This window comes from Chlorocebus sabaeus, chromosome 20, assembly GCF_047675955.1.
Source record: "Chlorocebus sabaeus isolate Y175 chromosome 20, mChlSab1.0.hap1, whole genome shotgun sequence".
Taxonomy (NCBI): Eukaryota; Metazoa; Chordata; class Mammalia; order Primates; family Cercopithecidae; genus Chlorocebus; species Chlorocebus sabaeus.
This window is the reverse complement of record NC_132923.1, coordinates 50,624,820-50,646,920: the sequence shown is the minus strand read 5'-3', so window position 1 is coordinate 50,646,920 and position 22,101 is coordinate 50,624,820. Positions and strand designations below refer to the sequence as shown.

The 22,101-nt window shown below is 36.4% G+C and overlaps 1 long non-coding RNA gene across 2 annotated transcripts in view; it reads right to left on the bottom strand.

Annotated features, from left to right (window-relative positions):
- LOC119625633 (uncharacterized) overlaps positions 1-22,101 on the bottom strand; it is a 44,463-nt gene that overhangs the window by 8,433 nt on the left and 13,929 nt on the right. For both annotated transcript variants that reach the window (XR_012089873.1, XR_012089874.1), the window contains 3 exons: positions 18,076-18,219; positions 16,024-16,160; positions 7,909-7,984 (listed from right to left, as the gene is read on the bottom strand). This is a non-coding gene — a long non-coding RNA (uncharacterized lncRNA). The remainder of the gene's footprint in view (positions 1-7,908; positions 7,985-16,023; positions 16,161-18,075; positions 18,220-22,101) is intronic.

Below are 22,101 nucleotides of genomic sequence, written 5' to 3'. Positions count from 1 at the left end.
AAAGGAAATAAATGTCTCTTTTCTAAATGTATACATTGTTATACATAGTGATTTTTAAGTTAATACTTCTTATCATCCCTTTACTCTCAACCATGTTTAGCACAAACTAGCCATTGTCTGTTCTGTCATTGCAGAATTACATATTATACTGAATAATTTGGAAAGAAATTTACCTCACCAGATCCTAGCTAGGAATAGGCACATCTGTCCATTTATTTATTTTGTTCCTTAGCAAAGGTTTTTTTTGTTTTTGTTTTTGTTTGTTTTTACTTTAAGTTCTGGGATACATGTGCAGAACGTGCAGGTTTGTTACATAGGTATACACGTGCCATGGTGGTTCGCTGCACTTAACCCATCATCTAGGTTTTAAGCCCCGCATGCATTAGGTATTTGTCCTAACGCTCTCCCTCCCCTTGCCCCCCACCCCTTGACAGGCCCCAGTGTATGATGGTCCCCTCTCTGTGTCCATGTGTTCTCATCATTCAACTCCCTCTTATGAGTGAGAACATGCAGTGTTTGGTTTTCTGTTCCTGTGTTAGTTTGCTGAGAATGATAGTTTTCAGCTTCATCCATGTCCCTGCAAAGGACATGAACTCATTATTTTTTATGGCTGCATAGTATTCCATGGTGCATATGTGCCACATTTTCTTTATACAGTCTATCACTGGTGGGCATTTGGGTTGGTTCCAAGTCTTTGCTATTGTAAATAGTGCTGCAATAAACATATGTGTGCATGTGTCTTTATAGTAGAATGATTTATAATCCTCTGTGGGTATATACCCAGTAATGGGACTGCTAGGTCAAATGGTATTCCTGGTTCTAGAACCTTGAGGAATTGCCACACTGTCTTCCACAACGGTTGAACTAATTTACACTCCCACCAACAGTGTAAAAACCTCCTATTTCTCCACAGCCTTGCCAGCCCTTAGCAAAGTTCTAATGGTGCTCTAACTTCCTTTATCCCTTCCTTTCTCTCTCTCCTTCTTCTTTCTTTCCTCTCTTCCATGTTATATAGAGTTAAAAATTTTTTTAATTTTTGTGGGTACATACTAAGTATATATATTTATGAGGTACATGAGATGTTTTGTTGCAAGCATGCAATGTGAAATAAGCACTTCATGGAGAATAAAATATCAATCCCCTGAAGCATTTATCCTTTGAGTTACAAACAATCCAATTATATACTTTATTTTTAAAATGTACAGTTATTGACTACAGTCACCCTTTTGTGCTATCAAATACTAGATCTTATTCATTCTTTCTATTTTTTATACCCATTAACCATCCCTACCTACCCCCAGCCCAACCTTCCACTACCCTTCCTAGCCTCTGATAACCATCCTTCTACTCTTTATGTCCATGAGTTAAATTGATTTGATTTTTAGATCCCACAAATAAGTGAGAACATGTGATGTTTGTCTTTCTGTGCCTGTTTTATTTTACTTAACATAATCAACTCCAGTTCCATCCATGTTGCTACAAATGATTAGATCTCATTCTTTTTTATGGCTAAACAGCACTCCATTGTGCATATGTACCACATTTTCTTTATCCATTCACCTATTGATGGACACTTAGGTTGCTTCCAAATATTAGCTATTGTAAACAGCACTGCAACAAACATAAGAGTGCAGATATCTCTTCAATATACTAATTTCCTTTCTTTTGGGTATATACCCAGTAATGTGATTGCTGGATCATATGATAGGTCCATTTTTAGTGTTTTGAGGAACCTCCAAACTGTTCTCCATAGTGGCTGTACTAATTTACATTCTCACCAATAGTGTACAATGATTCCCTTTTCTCCACATCGTCACCAGCATTTGTTATTGCCTGTCTTTTGCATATAAGCCATTTTAACTCAGGTGAGATGATTTCTCATTATAGTTTTGATTTGCATTTCTCTGATGGTCAATGCTGTTGAGCAGTTTTTCATATACTTTTTGCTCATTTTTTATTGGATTATTAAATTGTTTCCCATAAAGTTGTTTGAGCTCCTTACAGATTCTGATTAAGATAGAGGTCTAGTTTCATTATTTGGCATAGGGATATCCAGTTTTTGAAAAATCATTTACTGCAGTACTATCTTTTTCTCAGTGTATGTTCTTGGCACCTTTGACAAAAATGAGTTCACTGTAGGTGTATGGATTTATTTCCGGGTTCTCTATTCTGTTCCATTGGTCTATGTGTCTTTTGCTATGCCAATACCATACTATTTTGGTTACTATAGCTCTGTAGTATATTTTGAAGTCAGATAATGTGATTTCTCCTGTTTTGGTGTTTTTGTGTAGGACAGCTTTGGCTATTCTGGGTCTTTCATGGTTCTATGTAAATTTTAGGATTTTTTTTCTATTTCTGTGAATAATGTCATTGGTATTTTGATAGGGATGGCATTAAATCTGTAAGTTGCTTTGGGTAGTATGGACATTTTAACAATATTGATTCTTCCAATTCAGGAACTTGAAATATTTTTCAATTTTTTGTTGTCCTCTTCAATTTTTTCATAAGTGTTTTGTAGTTTTCATTACAGAGATCTTTCACTTCTTTGTTAATTTTAATTAATTCGGTATTTAATTTTATGTGTGGCTGTTGTAATTGGGATTACTTTTTTATTTCTTTTTTCAGGTGGAGTCATCAGTTTATTCCAAATATAACATCATATCATCTGCAAACAAGGATAATTTGTCTTCTTCTTTTCCAAGTTGGACTCCCTTTATATCTAACTTTCTCTTGTCAGATTGTCCTAGATAGGAATTTCAGAACCATGTCAAATAACAGTGGTGACAGTGGACATCCTTGTCATGTTCAGGATTTTAGAGGAAAGGCTTTCAGTTTTTCCCCATTCTGTATGATACTAGCTGTGTGTCTGTCACATATGGTGTTTATTATGTTGAAGGGTGTTCCTTCTATACCCAGTTTTTAGAGGACTTTTATCATGAAGGGATGTTGAATTTTATCAAATGCCTTTTCAGCATCAATTGAAATGATAGTATGGTTTTTATCCTTCATTCTGTTGATATGACGTATCACATTTATTGATTTGCATATGTTGAACCATCCTTGCATCTCAGGGGTAAATCCCACTTGGTCATGATGAATAATCTTTCTAAAGTATTGTTGAGTTTGGTTTTCCAGTATTTTATTGAGGATTTTTGCATCAATATTCATCAGCGATATTGTCCTGTAGTTTTCTTTTTTTTTTCTAGTTTTTTCTTTTTTTTTTTTAATGTGTCTTTGTCTGGTTTTGGTATTAAGGTAATACTGGCCTCGCAGAATGAGCTTGGAAGGATTCCCTTCCTCCTGCATTTTCTGAATAATTTGAGTAGGATTAGTATTAGTTCTTCTTTAAATGTTTGGTAAAGTTCAACAGTGAAGTCGTCGGGTCTCCAGTTTTTCTTTACTGGAAGACGTTTTATTAAGGCTTCAATCACATTACTTGTTATTGGTCTGTTCAGGTTTTGGATTTCTTCCTGCTTCAATCTTGTTAGGTTGTATGAATCTAGTAATTTGTCTCTTTCTTCTAGATTTTCCAGTTTGTTGGCATATAGCTGCTCATAGCAGCCACTAATGATCCTTTGAATTTCTGTGGTATCATTTGTAATGTCTCCTTTTCTTATTTCTGATTATACTTATTTTGATCATCTTTTTTTGTTGTTGTTGTTAGTCTGGCTAAAGGTTTGTCGATTTTCTTTAACTTTTCAAAAAAACAACTTTTTGTTTCATTGTTTTTTCATTTCAATTTCATTTATTTCCACTCTAATCTTTATTATTTCTTCTACTAATTTTGGGTTTCGTTTGCTCTTGCTTTTCTAATTCTTTAAGATGCATCATTAGATTGTTCATTTGAAGTTTTTCCTCTTTTTTGGTGTAGGCACTTATAGCTGTAAACTTGCCAGTTAATACTGCTTTTGCTGAATCCCATAGGTTTTGGTATGTTGTGTTTATGTTATCATTTGTTTCAAAAAAGTTTCCAATTTCTTTCTTAATTTCTTCATTGATACACTGGTCATTTGGGAGCATATTGTTATATTTCCATGTATTTGTATAGTTTTCAAAATCCCCTTGTTATTAATTTCTAGTTTTATTCCATTGTGGTCAGAGAAGATGCTTGATATTATTTCAATTTTTTAATGTTTTCAGATTTGTTTTATGACCTCACCTATGGTCTGTCTTGAGAATGATCCGTGTGCTGGGGAAAACAATGCATATTCTGTAGCTCTTGGATAAAATGTTGTGTGAATATCTGTTAGATCAATTTGGTCTCTATTGCAGATTAAACTGATATTTGTTGATTTTCTGTCTGGAAGATCTGTCCAATGCTGGAAGTGGGGTGTTGAAATCTCCATCTGTTATTGTATTGGAGCTTATCTCTCTCTTTAGCTCTAATAACATTTCCTTTATATATCTGGGTGTTCCAGTGTTGGGTGCATATATATTTAAAATTGTTATATCCTCTTGCTGAATTGATCCCTTTATCATTACGCAGCGACCTTCTTCATCTCTTCTTATAGTTTTTGTCTCAAAATCTATCTTGTCTGATATAAGTATAGCAACTCCTCCTCTTTTTTGGTTTTCATTGACATGGGATATTTTTTACATACCTTTATTTTCAGTCTATGTATGTCTTTACAGGTGAAGTGTGTGTGTTAGAGTGTGTGTGTGTGTGCGTGTGTGTGTGTGTGTTTAGCAGGCAACAGATCAATGGGTCTTGTTTTCTCATCCATTCAGCCAGTCTCTATATCTTTTAACTGGAGAGTTTGGTCTATTCACATTCGATGTTATTATTAAGTAAGGACTTACTTCTGCCATGGAAATTCCTTCTGCACACATGCTTCTATAACCAGAATAGGGAGCAGTAGCAGTCTCCAGACAGAAATAATTACTCTGACCTTAAAGGAATCATAGCATTTCTGGCTGCAACCTGTTATAACAAGCCACCTCAAATGTAAATGTCAAAGGGGTGGAATAGTGTAATCTATAAGATGCCTGGAAGAAGAGGAAATGAAATATTCTGAATAGTGTTACTGTTTCTTCGTCTTATTGTTCACTTTAATGAGAATGCCTCTAGGTTTTAGTACCAGGCATAATATTTGTTTTTGTAGTTGTTGATTTGTGTAAAAAGTCTTTTTTATCATACTAAGTGAGTTATCTTTTCTTGCCATGGGTTTTTATTAGGAAGGAATGGCAAATTTTATATTTTAATATTTATAGAAATAGGTGCTTATATTTTTTTCTTTTAATCTGTTATACAGTTAATTATATTAATGGACTTCCTATTTCAAACTATTCTTGCATCACAGAGGGAAAACCCTACTAAACTACAGTTTATTATCATATTCTGTTATAAATGTTCTGGATTTGATGTATTTCAAGTTTTGGGGGGATTTTTTTCATCATCATGTCTGAGATTGGGCTACATGCTTTGATATTTTTGTGCCATCTTTGTTGATGATCTATTATAGCAGTCAAATAAATCTACTGGATCTGGTACCTCTAAAAAGTAAATTTTAAATTTTTTAAAATTCTTGTATGGTTATTGATTTATTCAGATTGTTGTCCTTTTCTTAAGTTAATTTTGGTTAGCATAAACAATTTATTCCATCTAGATTTTTCTTGAATACCAAAACTGTACATGGTCATTTTACTTATATTTTTAATCTTTATCTATGTTTATATATCTTTTATCACTCACAATATTTGCTTTTCTGTTCTAAGTGAATATGTATTAATTCTTCAAGACTGGTTTTGGGTCAATTTGCCAAAAATCAAACTGCAGAAAGCCAATTTTCCACAAGGACAGTTTGCCAAATTTTCTTCTTCCTTAGAACTCTTTATAAAGTTTACAGCAATCCACATTGAATGAGATCTTTTTAATAGCTTTTAAAGATTTATGTAAACTTTTAGTTGATCAGTTTTAATTTTGTTTTCATAGCAGCATTTTAAGGAATGTTTAATTTATCTTTACCCAGCTTCCTGCTGCTGCAGCTGGAAAGAGCTGGGGCCAGAGATAGGAGACCTCTGCTAGGGGCAAGATGGGAAGGAGGCTCAGCTCATTTGCTGATTCCAATGAAAGAGAGGATGTGGGTCATAAAGAGAAAGATATATTCAGGGAATATATACTCATACAGAATATATCCCCAAATATAACCACTTTGCATAAATACATTCTTCATAGAAATAAGAAGTAGCCCCAGCTTCCTCCTTTCTCTGTTTCCCAGGCATTCCGCCCCTAGTCTCTTTTCTCCCTGCAAGGGCTGTGCTGTGTGCTGGTTCTGCTCCCCACCTCTCCCCCATGTACTCACTCACTTCCTGCTCCTTCCAGCATAAGCAGCAAGGAGCTGGGGCAGAGACAAACCCCACATTCCGTGAAACACTATTATGGAGACCCAATGACAATCGGGCCATCTAAACTAAATAGAGAAAATAACAAGTACATTAAGACAAGTGGTGAATCGGTGATTTGGACTCTTTTTCTCTAGGACTTGAATCACATGACTGTCTCCTTGGCTGATTTGGTAGCTTCATTCTCTGGGGTCCCAGAGTGCCTTGTTGAGACCTCCAATACCTCACTTAGAAGTGATTTAAAGATATAAACATTCTATCTCAGTTATTTGATTTCATTACCAGCTCCATTTCTAGACTGTTTATTCATTCAGTAACTACTTAATGAACAAAAATTTCATTAAACAAATGTCCATTTAATGAAGAAATGTGAGCTGACTGCAAGCTGGCAGTATGAGCTGAATATGTGCTGCAAAGTGGGATAGATGCTGAAGATTAAAGTTAAATAAAACCTGGTCCCAGTCCAGAGCTCACAGGCTAGAGGTAGCAGGGACCTAGTCTTAGATATCTTCATATCCACTGTGCCCCTCACATCGTGGCTGTCATACAGTCTATGCTCAATAGAAGTTCTAGGTGTATTGAAGGCATGTTTCCACTAAAAGAACTAGAACTACAAGTCCCAAGTACAGTAATTGGTGGCTGTAACTAACATTTTAAAAAGCAGAAAGTAGTCAAGTCCAAGAGAGTTTATGAGCTCTAAAGGCTACATTTTCTCATTTATCAAAATATTTTACAAAAACAGGACAAATTTAAAATTGTTTAGTGAGATACATGGTAGTCAGAATCTTACGACAATGAACAAAGCTGGAATTGTCCTTATATTTAAAGTTTGGATCCTGAAACAAGCTACCTGCCTTTCCATTTAAACTTCAGCAATAATAATTCAATAGCTATGCTCAAGGTCAGTTAGGACATATTAAATGACCTGTTGGGTGTAAACTCATCAAAAAATGTTTATTAATTCAGCCTTAATCTAGTTCAAAGCATAACCTATCAGTCCCAGGGTGATCCAAATTAAATAGTGTTGATTCACTCCAGATTCCAGGTCTTATAGCTTCCACATGGCTGATCAAAAACACCCAGAAACACATGATAATTTAGGAAATTCAATAACATATACAGCAGAACCATAATTAAATTTCATTCAAATAAATCCTACCCTCAGGATTTTTGAAGACTTGTAAATTCATCTAGATATTTAAAAACAGAAACTATGTTCTCAGATGTTCCCCCAAACAATTCTTTTTAAAATAACCGTCTTTCAAAACCTGGTATGGGGCTGAGCACAGTGTCTCACACCTGTAATCCCAACACTTTGAGAGGCTGACGCAGGAGGATCACTTGAGGCCAGGAGGTCAAGACTAACCTGGGCAACACAGGGAGATCCCATCTCCACAAAAATAATTTTAAAAATTAGCTTGGCATGGTGGCACGTGCTAGTAGTTTCAGCTACTCCAGAGGCTGAAGTAGGAGAATCACTTGAGCCCGAGAATTCAAGGTTACAGTGAACTATGATCATGCCACTGCATTTGAGCCTGGGTGACAGAGCAAGACCATGTTTCTTACCTGGTACTGATTATATCACTATAGGTGTATGATAACAATTCAAAACAAATAAGTAGTCTTCCTTCTGTCTGACATTCTGTAACAAATAAATTAAAAATAAGAAAATAGGTACTAATTAGGATTGTGTTTTAGTGAATCCTCAGGTAGTATATTTCTTAGGCTGAATAATGGCTCCTCCCAAAAGATATCCATGCCTTAATCCCTGGAACCTATGAATGTTACCTTATACCACAAAAAGTACTTTTAAGATATAATTGAATTACAAATTTTGAGATGAGGAAATTACCCTGGATTATCCGAGGGGATAATTTTTATTGTAGTTATATTTTATAGTTGTATTATAGTTATACTGTCTAAATATAACTATTTGCTTTAGAGGCAAAATAGATTAGGGTAAATTCTGCAGTCAAGTTGATGTGGAAGACAAGATTACCTGGATAATAAGAGTCAACATTATCTGCTCCACATTTCCTGAATGAAACCAGAATTCTCTGACTCCCTACTTTGGCTCAAGGGCCAGACTGTGCCTCCAGGCCATCACAACCAGTAACCATGCACAATTGGCTCACTGATTCCCGTAAAGCAACTCATATGCTCTGAGTTATGACTAGATCTATTTCAGGACTTGTCACACTGTCAGGCTAGATTTCCACAATACAATCCCTGAGCAGAGCTTCTAAAGATGGAGATTCCAAAGACCTCTTTTATCCTATTAAATGTACAAAATTTTTGGAGCAAGCCCTCTACTCTCCACCACTTAGGGAAGTTCCGAGAGGTGCAGCTTTACTTCCTGAGTTGCTTTGGATGATCAGACCATCCATCAAATTCCCAGCTGTTCTCACCATCATCCACTCCAAAACTACATAATTTAGACTATTAATTAAATCTCAGGTAAAAGCTTTAACTTTATACCTTTATAATTAGGAGACATTTTTATATACACATGCATCTTCCAAAACACTTTTAATTAAAACATTCTGGGGGAAATATCCTTACTTTCCATTTTGGAGATGGTGAAAAGTATTAAGAAAAGTTTGATTTTGCTCAGAGCATTCCTGTTTTAAATCAAACTAATTTTTCCATTGAATATTCTAAGAGTGATTTGCCCACCCTTAATGTACCTCAGCCAGAAATATGTTCCCTTTGAAATTAATCCCAGCTTGTGAACATTGAAAGGTGAAGACCATAAGGAATGTAATTTCATATTAGTGGTTTCTGTGACTAGATAAACATTAATAATGTTTACATACTGGCCTAGAAAGTGATTTAATTTATTAAGTGCAGTGGACATATGGTACCCTGTTTGCATTAGCTATGCCCAGTACATGAAAAGAAATCACTAAGTAGAATTCAGTTACCTACTTTTTTTCCCTAACTCACTATATTTTATGTATGAATTTGCCACTGGTAATGAAGAGCTCCAGCTAATATGAACAATGGCAAGAGGAGTTATACCATTAAATGTATAGGTTCATAAATGTAGCATATAAAAATGGATGATTTGCAATTCAATTCTACAAATATTGTGATAATACTATGTGACAGGACTTATAGTCTGAACTGGGGATAGAGAAGTGCATGAGCCAGATGCAGCCCCTGCCCCATAGACCTTAGGGTACCACTCTTTGCCAGAGCCATGGTGGAGGTAATGGGGCATCTAAAATGGATTGCCTTCCTCAATATCCATTCCAGCCTCCTTCCAGTACTCCTGAGTTTGGAAAGCTAGAAATTACATTTCCCAGACTCCCTTATAGTCAGAGTTTAGGATGTGGTTGGGATTCCACCGTTCAGATGCACTCAAAAGACTTGGATTGTAACTAAATTAAGTGGAGACATGGCTTGCCACATAATTTGGAAGAGCCAATATAAAATTAAAGAGTGAAGACCCTTGTACAAAAGGCAGGAAAAAAACTTTTTCCTCCTGTCTTCTTCCCCTGGTCTTTCTCACCATCTATCAGGGTGTTTTGTTTGTCTGTTTTTTGCTATTGAATGTTGTAGTCCCAGAAATGTGAGGATACTCAGATATGAGGGCAGATCCTCACCAGTACTTATAATCTGGCATATGTGCAGCCCACTGGCTATAAGGTTTCCCTCCTACCTGCTGCAAGACAAAAGGCTCCACAAGTTCAATCAGGCATCTTTTTCCTTCCACTGGCCACAGCAACTCAAGGTTGTTGGGTGACCCCTGAGAGTACTGTCACCTTCATGTATAGATAAATGAGACAGTTGGATGGAGACAAGAGGTGTACCCTCACCAAGTCACCCACTGAATGTTCCATGATGCTACCAGCCTGAGGCAAGGACTGCCACTGCCTTGCCCTCTCCTATCCTGTCCTGCATAGAGATGCTCTGGGAGCATGTGCCTGACTCTAACTAACCCCAATCTTCTTCCTATCCATGCCTAGGGCTCCATCAGGGGTGGAGGGAGGCAGTGATTGGTGGACCATGCCCAGGAAGGGGACGTGTGGGTTAGAGGAGCTGTTGGCTGAGAAGCTGTCACAGGAAGGTGGCAAGAAGAAGACCTAAGGTCCCCCAGGACATACTCTATTGTCCCCAAGGACATCACTTTTAAAACACAAATTAAAAGACAAATTTTTAAGAATTTCATCATGGTAGCCACAGAGCACTAAACTCCATGGATGGGGGGCCCAGAAAGAATGCATAGATCACCTGCTCATGAAGCTGGTGCTTCGTGGAAAGAAAGCATTCCATTTTATGCCTGCTGATTGTGGCATCAAGGATCTCTTGTTATCAGTTTCCTGCCAAAATGTCAGGAGGAGATTGTGAGATTCTTGGCCACGCAAAAGTTGGGTGATTTTGGAAATGGGGAGTTTTTCCTAGAAACATAGCCTAGAGCCTGCTCTTTTAGCCACTTTAATGATTTTGTAAGCCATCTAATAGCTGGTAATAATTTCCTTAATACTTAGCCCAACCAGAAAGTCTTAATTGCAAATAACAGAAACCACAGCTGATAATTCTCTCTGGAGAAGCATGAAATAGACGTCAGAAGTAAATTGACTGTGGTGGTGGCCACCATTCCAAACAGAAAATAAAAAGCATTTGATATTGCCAAAGGTCATTCAGTGCTAGAAGAAAAATCATTTATATTAAAGGAGAGGCATCATGGAAATGGAATAGCAGTGTAATTCCTAGCTGCCCTTTATATTCCAAGAGTTGGAGAGAATTCTTGAAGCAGACCAGTGATTAGCAAGTGGGCACAGAAACAAATTGTATCCTTGCTCAGAAAAAAGTAGGAATCATCTTTGTGATATAGTAGGAAAAACATGAGCTTTAGATTTATGTAAATCGAGGTTTGAATCCAGGCCATCTACTTTCTCTGTTACCTTCGGTAAGTAACTTCTCTAAGTCTCAATTTCCTCAAATTGTTCTTCTAGGGTAGTTAGAGATAATACAGAAAAACAACCCGGAATAATGTCAGATACACAGTAAATATCAATAACTACTGAAATCATAATAAAATCTGAAATTGGTACATAGGACAATGTGGATGGCTTTCCCAGGTCACTATTGCATCCGGGTATATTGTCCAAGCAGAACTTCTGTAAAGCAATACCATACGAAATCTCCATGGGATTTATTGGCATCAATCTCCCAGTCTTCCACCTACCCATCTACCCCCAGTCAACTCACCCATACCCCTATCCCAAATAACCATCTACCCTCTCTCCCTTCTAAAATTGGCACGTAGAATTCAATATTAAGAATTCTCAAGATTAAGTAGTAGCTCTATCTATCAAATCAAACCACAAATTAGAGAAATGATTTACTCCAAAATGAAATTCATTTAAAACTCATATAAAACTTTCTCCTCCCAAAGTTGGATCTGCTTTATAACAATTGCAGGGATGCTAAGGATCTTTGTATGTTTGGGAATCTCTTCATGTCAGCTCCATCCACCATACTGAATATTAATCAGAAATCTTTCTCTACCTTTGCATGTGCTATTTCTGCAGCTTGAGTTTTCTTTCCCTGGTTGGTGTGATACATTCAAGACTCACTTCACATTTCTACTCCTCTTTCTATCCCAGGGCCCCGAGACAGCTGATTTCACTCTTCATTACCAGCACAGAACCTTGCGCACACCTCTACACAACTCTTCCTATAGTGAATTTCAAGTATTTGTTTATATTTTGTCTATCCATATCTATATTTTGATATCCTTGTTGGCAGAGACCATACCTTGTTTATGTTTTTTATCTAATGCCAGCTCAGTCTTATGCATAGGGGGGCCTAATTCATACTGAGATGATCTACAACCTTAAAAGTAAGCCCAAGCCCTTTACTCCCAACTTCACCCTGTTGGCTCAGTCCAGTGTTCTACTCTTCCATTATGATCAGCAGCCCCAGGCATCCTTTCTACTCTTACCAGCTCCACTGGATACCCAGGTCTCACCTGGTCTCAACCACCACTTATGCCTCTGCTCTGTCCTTTACCCTCACAGAAACATATCCCGGCATTTATAAATATGGGCAGAGGAAGATGAGGAAAGGGAAAAAAAGGAGAGTTTAAAGAAAAATGAATGGCATGGTCAACAATGAGAAATGTAGTACGAGATAAAGAGAATGGTTAAAATGTGTAATGTATTGAGACCTACTGTGCTCCAAGCTCAAAGGAGATGTAAAGGGGAGAGAAATCAACAAGGTAGAAGAGCCTCTTTCCCCCTACCTTGCATCCTACTATGGGGCCTTGCATTCTACCATGCTGTACGTGCTGCAGACAATCAGTAAGTAAATAACCAATGTAATTACAGTTCATGAAGAGTGCCACAAAGGAAGGAGGCAGGGAGATAAGATGATGATGATGATGACAATAATAGTAAGAAGTTACCTATAGTTAGCCCAAAATAGCTACCATATGTCAAGCCTTGTTCTAAATGCTACCAGTATCTAATCTTGCTTAATCCTTACAAGCACCCTAGAAAACAGGGATAATTATTTTCTTCTTTGTAGATGAGAAACTGAAGCACAGAGAAGTTAAGTAACATCTTTCAATGGCTAGCTTTGCTTAATGAGCAACTCACCTATAATTGTTAAGAATGAGAAAATCAAATCTGATGTGTCATGGAATAAAAGTTTATTAATTAACTTGTAACAATTTCAAAAATCCTTTTTAGCAATTTTGAATCTTAAAGTTATATTAAATTAAGTAATAGATATTTATTAAATGTCTGGGCCATTTCTAAGTCAGTTAAAACACTGAAACACTAATTACTAAGCATAAATTTAAGTTTATACGTTTTGATATATTTTTATGTGGTATGGATAAGCTAAATATATTTGGGTTTGTAAATAAACATAAAAATTTTGTTGTGAGGAAACATGTTTCTGTAAATTATGAAATAGTTACCATTGACAAAATGCTGATATAAAACAATTCAAAATTGCTTATGTCCTAGGTTTTCATGATAAATTAAGGTTACTAGAGTTTTAAAAATCTAATTAACATATGGTAATTAAAACAACTCCTTTACGCAAGGAAAGTAAGACACGTTTTTGGTAAGTGAAGCTTACATGAAAGATGTGTTTTAGTTAAGGGAAACAAAAGGAATTTTCGTCTTAAAATAGGATGATTAGTTGTCCCAAAATAAGAAAGAGAAAAGGTTGTGGAAAGTTTATGAAAGATGAATCTTGTGAAAAGAATTTTATGTGCAATTAAGCTGGCTAAAATTGGAAGGGAATTATAAATTTTTTCTAAAAACAGCATTACTATCAAAGTTGTACTAATACAAAATGAGAATTTGGTTTTCTCCTTTAAACAAGATTTTTCTGGGGCGTTGGTTCTCAGCACCTCCTGAGACTGTATCAAGGGAAAAATTATTTTAAAGATTTTTCTGTAATAAGAGATAGTAAAAGATTTTTTGTTCACCTTTTGAGTAAACTGCAAAAGGTGAGAGTGGGAGGGGAGAGAAAGAGAAACAGATTTTACGTGCTTCATGATGTCTTTTTTTAGGTCTTTTAATTATTTGGAAAATTAGGTCTTCCCTCTAACAAAGAGTAAAGGTTTTTGCTTTTTAAAACTTTTAATTATCAATTTGGCTAAATGATTGATTATTATTTCAGAGTGATCTGTGATCCTATTTTGATCAAGTGTTTTAAACCTTTGACATATTTGACAGGCTTCCCAACATAAAATTTCAAAAGAAAAAATAAGCCTTTTTGACTCCAAACTAACCTTCGGATGCTACAGAGAGCCCTTGAAGCATTCAAAACAGATATAATAAATAGGCTTATTTGGTATGTTTAATTATATGGGAAGCATTGTCAAATAAGAAATGATGTTTAGCCTTTTCCTGAGTTACATCATTTTCCAAAAATAGTATGAGATTTCTAAAATTCTGACATGTCATGGTATATGTTATCAGTCATGATATTATGATTATTATGTTAAATTATTGTAGACCACAGACAGAATTAAACTTTCTTGTCAATTATGTCTTTAGTTATAACCATTTTAAGTCTTGTTGTCCTAGTTAATTGATTAATTCTGATGCCTTTTCTGAAAGCTCTTTACAAGCAATTATAATCCTAAAGTGTTATATCTTCAAGGGGGTTCATGGAAAGGATGGAAAGGACCCTGACAAGCACTCCTGAATACAGATTTCTGATTACTTTAGGATCATATCATTTGGATTAGGTAAGAATTCTCAGAACTCTAATGAAGAAACTGGTTTATAAAATTGTTTACCCAAGCAGACTAGAATTAATTAAATACCAAGGAAATATGGTTGCAGATTTTCATACTAAGTTTATAAGTACTGAAATTGTTAAGATATACAATTCCAATAAATTCCATGGTCCAAGTCAAATTACCTATGATAACATATTTAACAAAGAGTGCTACACACCTGAATTAGAAAAACAAAACTGGAATGTAAGAGGATATAAACCCAAGGTTAAGCATGGACTCATGGAGCCTTGACTGCTTCCTGAGTCCCTAAAGCTTCATTATAAGCTTTGCACTCCATGACTCATCATGGAAGAGATACAATGATCCAAATTATGGGAAAAAATTTTGGTGTGGTGACTGTTCTAAATTTCTGTAATGGTTGATGACCAATTTTTGATTTGTCAAAACCATAATCCTGATAAGACAACCAAAACTTCAGGTACATTTCTTCAATCTGATGGGTCACTTATAAAGGGATTTCATTCAATTGCCATTTTCTCTGCATGTTTTCTGGTTGTACAGATGCTTTCCCATATAGGAAGGCTACAAAAGTAGCTAAAAAGTTATTAGAAAATGTGTTTCCCTCATGGTGTATTCCTGGAGAAAATTCCAGCAATAGATCTACTTGTTTCACTGGACAAGTGGTAAAACAGTTAAATAAGGTATTATGGATACAGTCACATTAAGCAAAGCAAACTGAATCAACTGGATTGCCTCAGTCAAAGATATTATAGATTGATTACAATCAAATCCACTTCCAATGGGAACATAAGTTGATCCCCTAGGGAAGAGTTACTGGAAGGCCTATTTCCCTAATAATAGAAACTCATTTATGTTCTGCTTCTAACCTCTGATATGACTAAATGCTGCAAAGCTTTAATGCCTTATGCCAAAGTGTATTTTCACCAGGTAAAGGAAACTTTTCATGATTCACCAACTTAAGACAATCAAACCCTTCATGATCTACAACCTGGAGACCGGGTTTTCTGGGAACAATAATAGAGGAAGACTGCCCTTGCCACCAACACTGCAGCAAAACGTTGGGACATTGAACCTTGGGCCTGTAATCACACAACTCAGAGTGGCCCCTTCAGACTCTTGGAACTGTACACCTGTAGGAGACCTTAAGGTGCAGCTAATCAGGGAAGTCTCTCCCCAGAAGCAGACAGCATCCTAGACATGGACAACTTTCCCAAGATCATGGATCAAGAATTCTCTGTCATCAGAAAAATTTTACCTCTCTTAGTTTTTTTCTTTTCCTTGCTTATGCCTCTATGAACAATATAATTGGGAAAGGGGTCTTGTGTGCACCAATGGAGTATGCTTTTATTTGTGGAGGATTTTGCAGCCAACCTTATACCTGAGCAACTTATGCCTTGATGGATGGAAGATGAAGGGCCAATATGGGCTAGAAATTTTAAGAGTACCTTTGCTGCTCCATGATCAGTCAGAAACAGAACATTTGTTCACTCCTCTTAACCTACATCTTAGGTTAAAAGAACATTGCCAGGAAGTCTTCACTCTTCTGGATGGGCATCATTTCTTAGGTCTCTTTTCCCATGGCCTGCATTAAATATAAATGAGGCAATGCTTACAAATGTATCACTCATAATAGGCTCTACAGCAGGTTCAACTGCAAAGGCTGTGGTTGCACAACAGACGTCTTTAAATTCTCTTGCTAACGTTTTATTAGGTAATAAAATTGCTCTAGATTAACTATGAAAAGAGAGGAATCTGTGCAGTTTTTGACACTTCTTATTACACATAGATGAATACATCAGGTATTATAGGGACTCAGTCACAGGGGATTAACCAACAAGCTGCTTAGTTAAAATAAGTAGATTCCTCATTTGGTTCGTTCTTTGATGTATTTGATTTTGATTGGTTTTGTTCAGGGGAAACTTGGCTAAGAAGCATATTCCAAACTCTTGATATCCTTTTGATAGCCATAATAGTAGTCTCCCTGATGTGCTGTATTCTCTTAAAATTTTTAAAGGTGTACATGCAGCCATCTGTAGAATGCCAAGTGGTCCCTCTTCAACTAGAACAACAAAGACCCAAAGACATGTGATCATGAGGACATTACTGTAACTTACGACTGACTTGTTGAGACTAGAACCCCAAAATGATGGTAACTAAGAATAGCAATAAAGCTCTAAGTTTTGGTCATGCTCTCATCTAAGATTTGTTAAACAAAATTATGGGAGGCCACTGGTTTGAACTGAACTCCTGCACTAGGCCTTAACAGACTACACTAACCCAACTTGGAGTCACTTATGCTATGTTCCACCAAAGCCTTAAAGAAGCAAACAGATCTCAAAACAGATGGGAACTGAGACCCAATAAGACTTGTGAATTCTATACTGAGACCAAATAAGTCTGTCCATTTACAATAATGACAGAAAGTGACATTATGCTTAAAGTTTATGGTATAATTGAGAGGTTGAAGGGGTCATTGTTAAATTCAGTTTGGCCTAAAGCTGCCTCCCTACATATTTTAACTTTTGCCTAAAGGTTTCTCCCTGCATAGTGAGCTATAACCTAACTTGATATGTAAACAGACTGTAACCTACTCTTGTAACAAGTAGCTAATCACAGGCAGCAAACTGTTCAAACCAGGTTCAAATAAGACAAACACCCAGCTGTAACCAATCCAACTGTTTCAGTACCTCACTTCCACTTTTTGAATGTCACATTCCTTTTTCTGTCCATAAATATGATCTGATCATGCTACAGCACCAGAATTGCTCCGAACCTATTTTGGTTCTGAGGGCTGTCTGATGTGCAAACCATTCTTTGCTCAATTAAACTCCATTAAATTTAATTTGTCTAAAGTTTTTCTTATAACAACTGAATGGGATCATGAATTCTGACATATATGAAATTCCACTGGTGCAAAACATTAGTAAACATGTTTAATGAAACTCTTATGAAGAAATAACATGTTCATTCCAAAACACTGGCCCACACCCTGAATACTGTAAAATTCCATCTCCTTTGAGAGACTCTAAATGGTTGTGTTTCTCTTCATTAATAATAAAGATAAGAAGGACAATCTATATCACATTGGATGGGTTACTTGCATCACTCAAAATGAGTTTAACAATTTACTCAGTTTTGAAAAGTAAATTCAGTCTTCTATCAAAGGTTAAAATTTGTTGACCTATGGGTATTTATAAAAGAAAACTTTCTTAAAAGAAAACTTTCTTAAAAGAAACGTAAGCTCTACTGGGCAGAAAAGACTATGTACTCTGAATTAAAGAAAGATTGTATTATGGTTAGAAAAAAATTTAGAACTAAGTGCGTTATACTAAAATACCTAAAGATTATATATGGCAGGCCAGGCATGGCGGCTCATGCCTGTAATCCCAGAACCTTGGGAGGCTAAGGTAGGAGGATTGGTTGAGGCCAGGAGTTTGAGACCAGCCTGGAAAACACAGAGAGACATCTCTACAAAAATTAAAAAACAAAAAATTTACCTGGGCATGATGGCATTTGATCATAGTCCTAGCTACTTGAGAGGCTGAGAGGGCAGAATGGCTTGAGCCCAGAAGTCCAACGCTGCAGTAAGCTATGATCACGTTATTGCACTCCAGCCTAGGTGACAGTGAGAGACTCTGTCTCTAAAAAATTAAAATAAAAATTATATAAGAGAGAAATTACAGTATTCTTCTGATTATCTAAGAACTTGCTATTTTAATCTAGATATTCTAGATTTAATCTATTTTATCAATCAAACTATTCTTCAGATCACAAATCACTATGTTTTTACCACATTACTAATCTGAAATATGAACAAACAAGACTGGTTGAGAATTGGGTAGAACAATTATAAAGAAACCACATGAAAAGGTGAGAAAAGAAAGCAGCAGGAAGCTCCAATAAAACAGGACACATTTTTCTAACAATGTTATTATATATTTAATCCATGTTTCTCATGATGAGACGCTTAAAGGCCTAAAAGTTACTTGGGAGTTTTGTATTACAAAATATCACAATTGATCCCGTTGCTAGATTTCTGCATTACAATTAAATCTAAGAGAAGAAAGTTGATTTCTATTAAGTGTTAGGTTTTGTAATGTATTATTGTAAAAGAGGAAAAAATAGGAGTTAATTTAGAAAAATTCTGGGTATATATTACTAGAGTTTTCACTCAATTTGAAATCACAATGGAAACTAAGGTAGAAGACAACACCACATGACTGCCTTAAAAACAAAAAAGACGGCCGGGCGCAGTGGCTCACGCCTGTAATCCCAGCACTTTGGGAGGCCGAGGCGGGCGGATCACAAGGTCAGGAGATCGAGACCATCCTGGCGAACATGGTGAAACTCCGTCTCTACTAAAAATACAAAAAAATTAGCCAGGCATGGTGGTGGGTCCCTGTAGTCCCAGCTACTCAGGAGGCTGAGGCAGGAGAATGGCGTGAGCCCATGGGCGGAGCTTGCAGTGAGCTGAGATCTGGCCACTGCACTCCAGCCTGGGCAACAGAGCAAGACTCCGTCTCAAAAAACAACAACAACAACAACAAAAAGGAATGACTTGGGTATATTTCTATTGGGCTTAATTAAATTGACTGAGGTTTGCCTTCAGAAGCTTTTGTTTAACAGTGGTTTTTCAAATAAAATAACAACAAAAAATATATTCTTATTTCCATGTTTTGACAAATGTATCAGTTAGGATTTCGTTCAGCTGCAAGCAACAGAAAAACCAACCAAGAGTAGACTGTATGATTAAGGGACTACCATTTTTATGTTAAAAAATTTCTGATATGAGGCTGTTGAGGACTGGTACATGACTCCACGATATCATCAAGAACCCAGAATCCTTTTAGTTTTCTCTTCCACCATTCTTGACTTGTGGCTTTTTTCTGCATGGTCACAAAATATCTGCTCTACCACCTCAAGGCTCATCTATATATAAGGCAGGGGCTTCTTAGTTTATCTCTTTAAAAACGGTGTTTCAAAGTTTCATATCATAACAACTGCTTTCATCTTACTGGTTGAGAATTGGGTCACATGGTTACTTCTAATGGAAAGATGGCTGGAAACCTGAATGTTTTAGTTTTCAAGTCATGATGAAGGAAAAGACAAGAATGAAAGATTGAGAATGGCTTTTGAGTAGCTAGGCCACTGTGTCTGCTTCTATGGGCAAGGAGATAAGGATATTTATAGAAAATATTAATATGTGATTGAAATCATTTCTAAATAACAAGAAGAGAACTTGTTTAGCAAATACTGGCATTTATGTGTTATTGGCTGGCCTTATTAAGGCAGATCTTTATCATTTAGTAAGTCCACGTAAAAGTAATTTTCTTACCACTCAGATGGTTTCTCTAAATTGCTGTGCTCCTGCTATGATTTGATCTTTGGCTGAGATGCTTTTTCAAATGCTTTTAGCTAAGCCCTGCATACATCTAGATACTCAACCTTCAGGACAGTACAGATTTCAGCCCAATTACTCCCTTTCCAAGCTACAGCAGGAAAACCAAAACAAATATTGCGGATTTGTCCAGTTCTCTTAAGTATCAGCTAGGGAAGCAGGATAAGTCCTCTATATTATGTGGTGATTCTCCATATTAGAATCACCTAGGAAGCTTATAAGATATGCTGATACCCTAATCTTTTTAAGGAGCTCTCTCTAGATGATTCTAACATGCAGCTAATGTGGAAAACTAGGCATTTGGAGAAAGAAAAGAAAAAGCTAGAAATAGCATGTAAAACCTTCAGCAGGTTATTGAACCTCTTTAAACTCACTTCTCTCATTGTTACTTACATGAATTAATCCACATAAGTTTAGTTTGGTGTTTGGCTCACAGTAAACACTTAATAAATATTAGTTATTATTAATATTGTTTTATCAAAGTTCATATTTTTTCATCATTTTATTTGTGAATAAATGGTTTCTCCAGGAAGCAAAAAATATATAAAAGCATAGATCTTGAAGGTAGGGCTTGAAGACAGCAAAATTTGGCATTTGAATCTCAGCTTGACCACTTATTAGTTGACCACTTACTAGCTTGACATTGAGCAGGCAAGCATTTGATCTGAGTCTCGGTTTTCTCATCTATTAAATGGGAGTGATACCTCTCAGGTTGTGAAGACTAAAAGATACTATGTATGCTAAAGGATAATTTTCAAAAAAGTAAAATTATGACCCTTCTACAGTTATAAAAGAAACATATGTCACAGATTTTATTCAACTTTTTAATTACTGAGGGAACCGCTAATATAGTAAGATTTGTTCAAATGAGAATTTGACTTATAGAGCTTTCTAATCAACCAGTCAAAATTTGTTTGCTTTGATATGAATAAGAATTTCCTGCATTGTCAGCAGTTTTCAACAATTTAACAGCTACCTCTGCAGAGCTGCAAAATAACCTAGTCAACAGAAAGTCAAGGTGTGAATTTTTGGAATCAGATAATCCAGGACTCCACTGTAATGCCCAGCACTCCACTGAAAGACACCAGTGATCCCCTTTGCCCATTTCTGAGTCCTGACAAGTATATAAAGCACAAGGCAGACTGTACTTGCCATGGAATCAGTGATGATTACATGGTGGCTGCATTCATTATTCTTGAATAACATGATTATTTACGTAGAAAATCCAAACAAATCAACTAAATAAATGTATTATGACAGGACAATTACAATCATTAAAATTTATCATTACTGTGACTCTTGAGTTCATGCTTTACATTCTTCCCTTCACTGTAAACATACCAGTAACAACGTTTTTAAAAAATATATAAAGAAAAGTCATAGCCACATTCAAAAGCAGGATATAGATCACCTGCAGCACGATGCCGGAACTAAAGACTCAGGCAGCATAGGCAGCCAAGAGTTGGACTCACGTGGGGTGACAGAGCAAAGCATTCTTCCTAAAGCTGGAAGCAAGGACAGTGTTCCCTTTGCCAGCTCAGTAACTGGATCTCTAATATCTCAAAAGACACCAAGCCACAGGAGTTCAAGCCACCAACTAAGACCATGCCCTGGTCTAGAGATGGTGGGGGGAGAGTTGGTGAAAGCAACCAAAAAATTTGTATCAAGGAGTCTTGAAGAGGATGGAGATGAAAACTCCCACACAAGCTCAACCTGCAAATTAAAGTTTCAAAGAAAAGGAGAAAAATTAACCCTAAGAAAGAGCAAATAAACTTGTCCAGGGCATTAATAGTTAACAGAATATGATACAGAATTGTGGAAGAATAATGACATGGAAAACACGGTAAAAGAAGGGAAACGTTTCAGGGGAAGGTAAATGTCTTGAAAACTGATTTGCTCATTTGTGATGAGCTCTCAGCTCCAGCTCCACCCCATGCTTTCCCCCTATTGCAGGGAAGCAGAATCTGCATACGTCAGAGTCTTTTCCAAACTTTCCTTTCAGCTGTCTCTCAAAGAATATTTGGCATTCTGGGAGGCAGTGGGAGGCACTGGAAAAAACTGGAAATTAGGAGGATTTCTTCTCTTCTGGAAGTAGCTCTGATAAACATGGTGGCATCAGTGACAG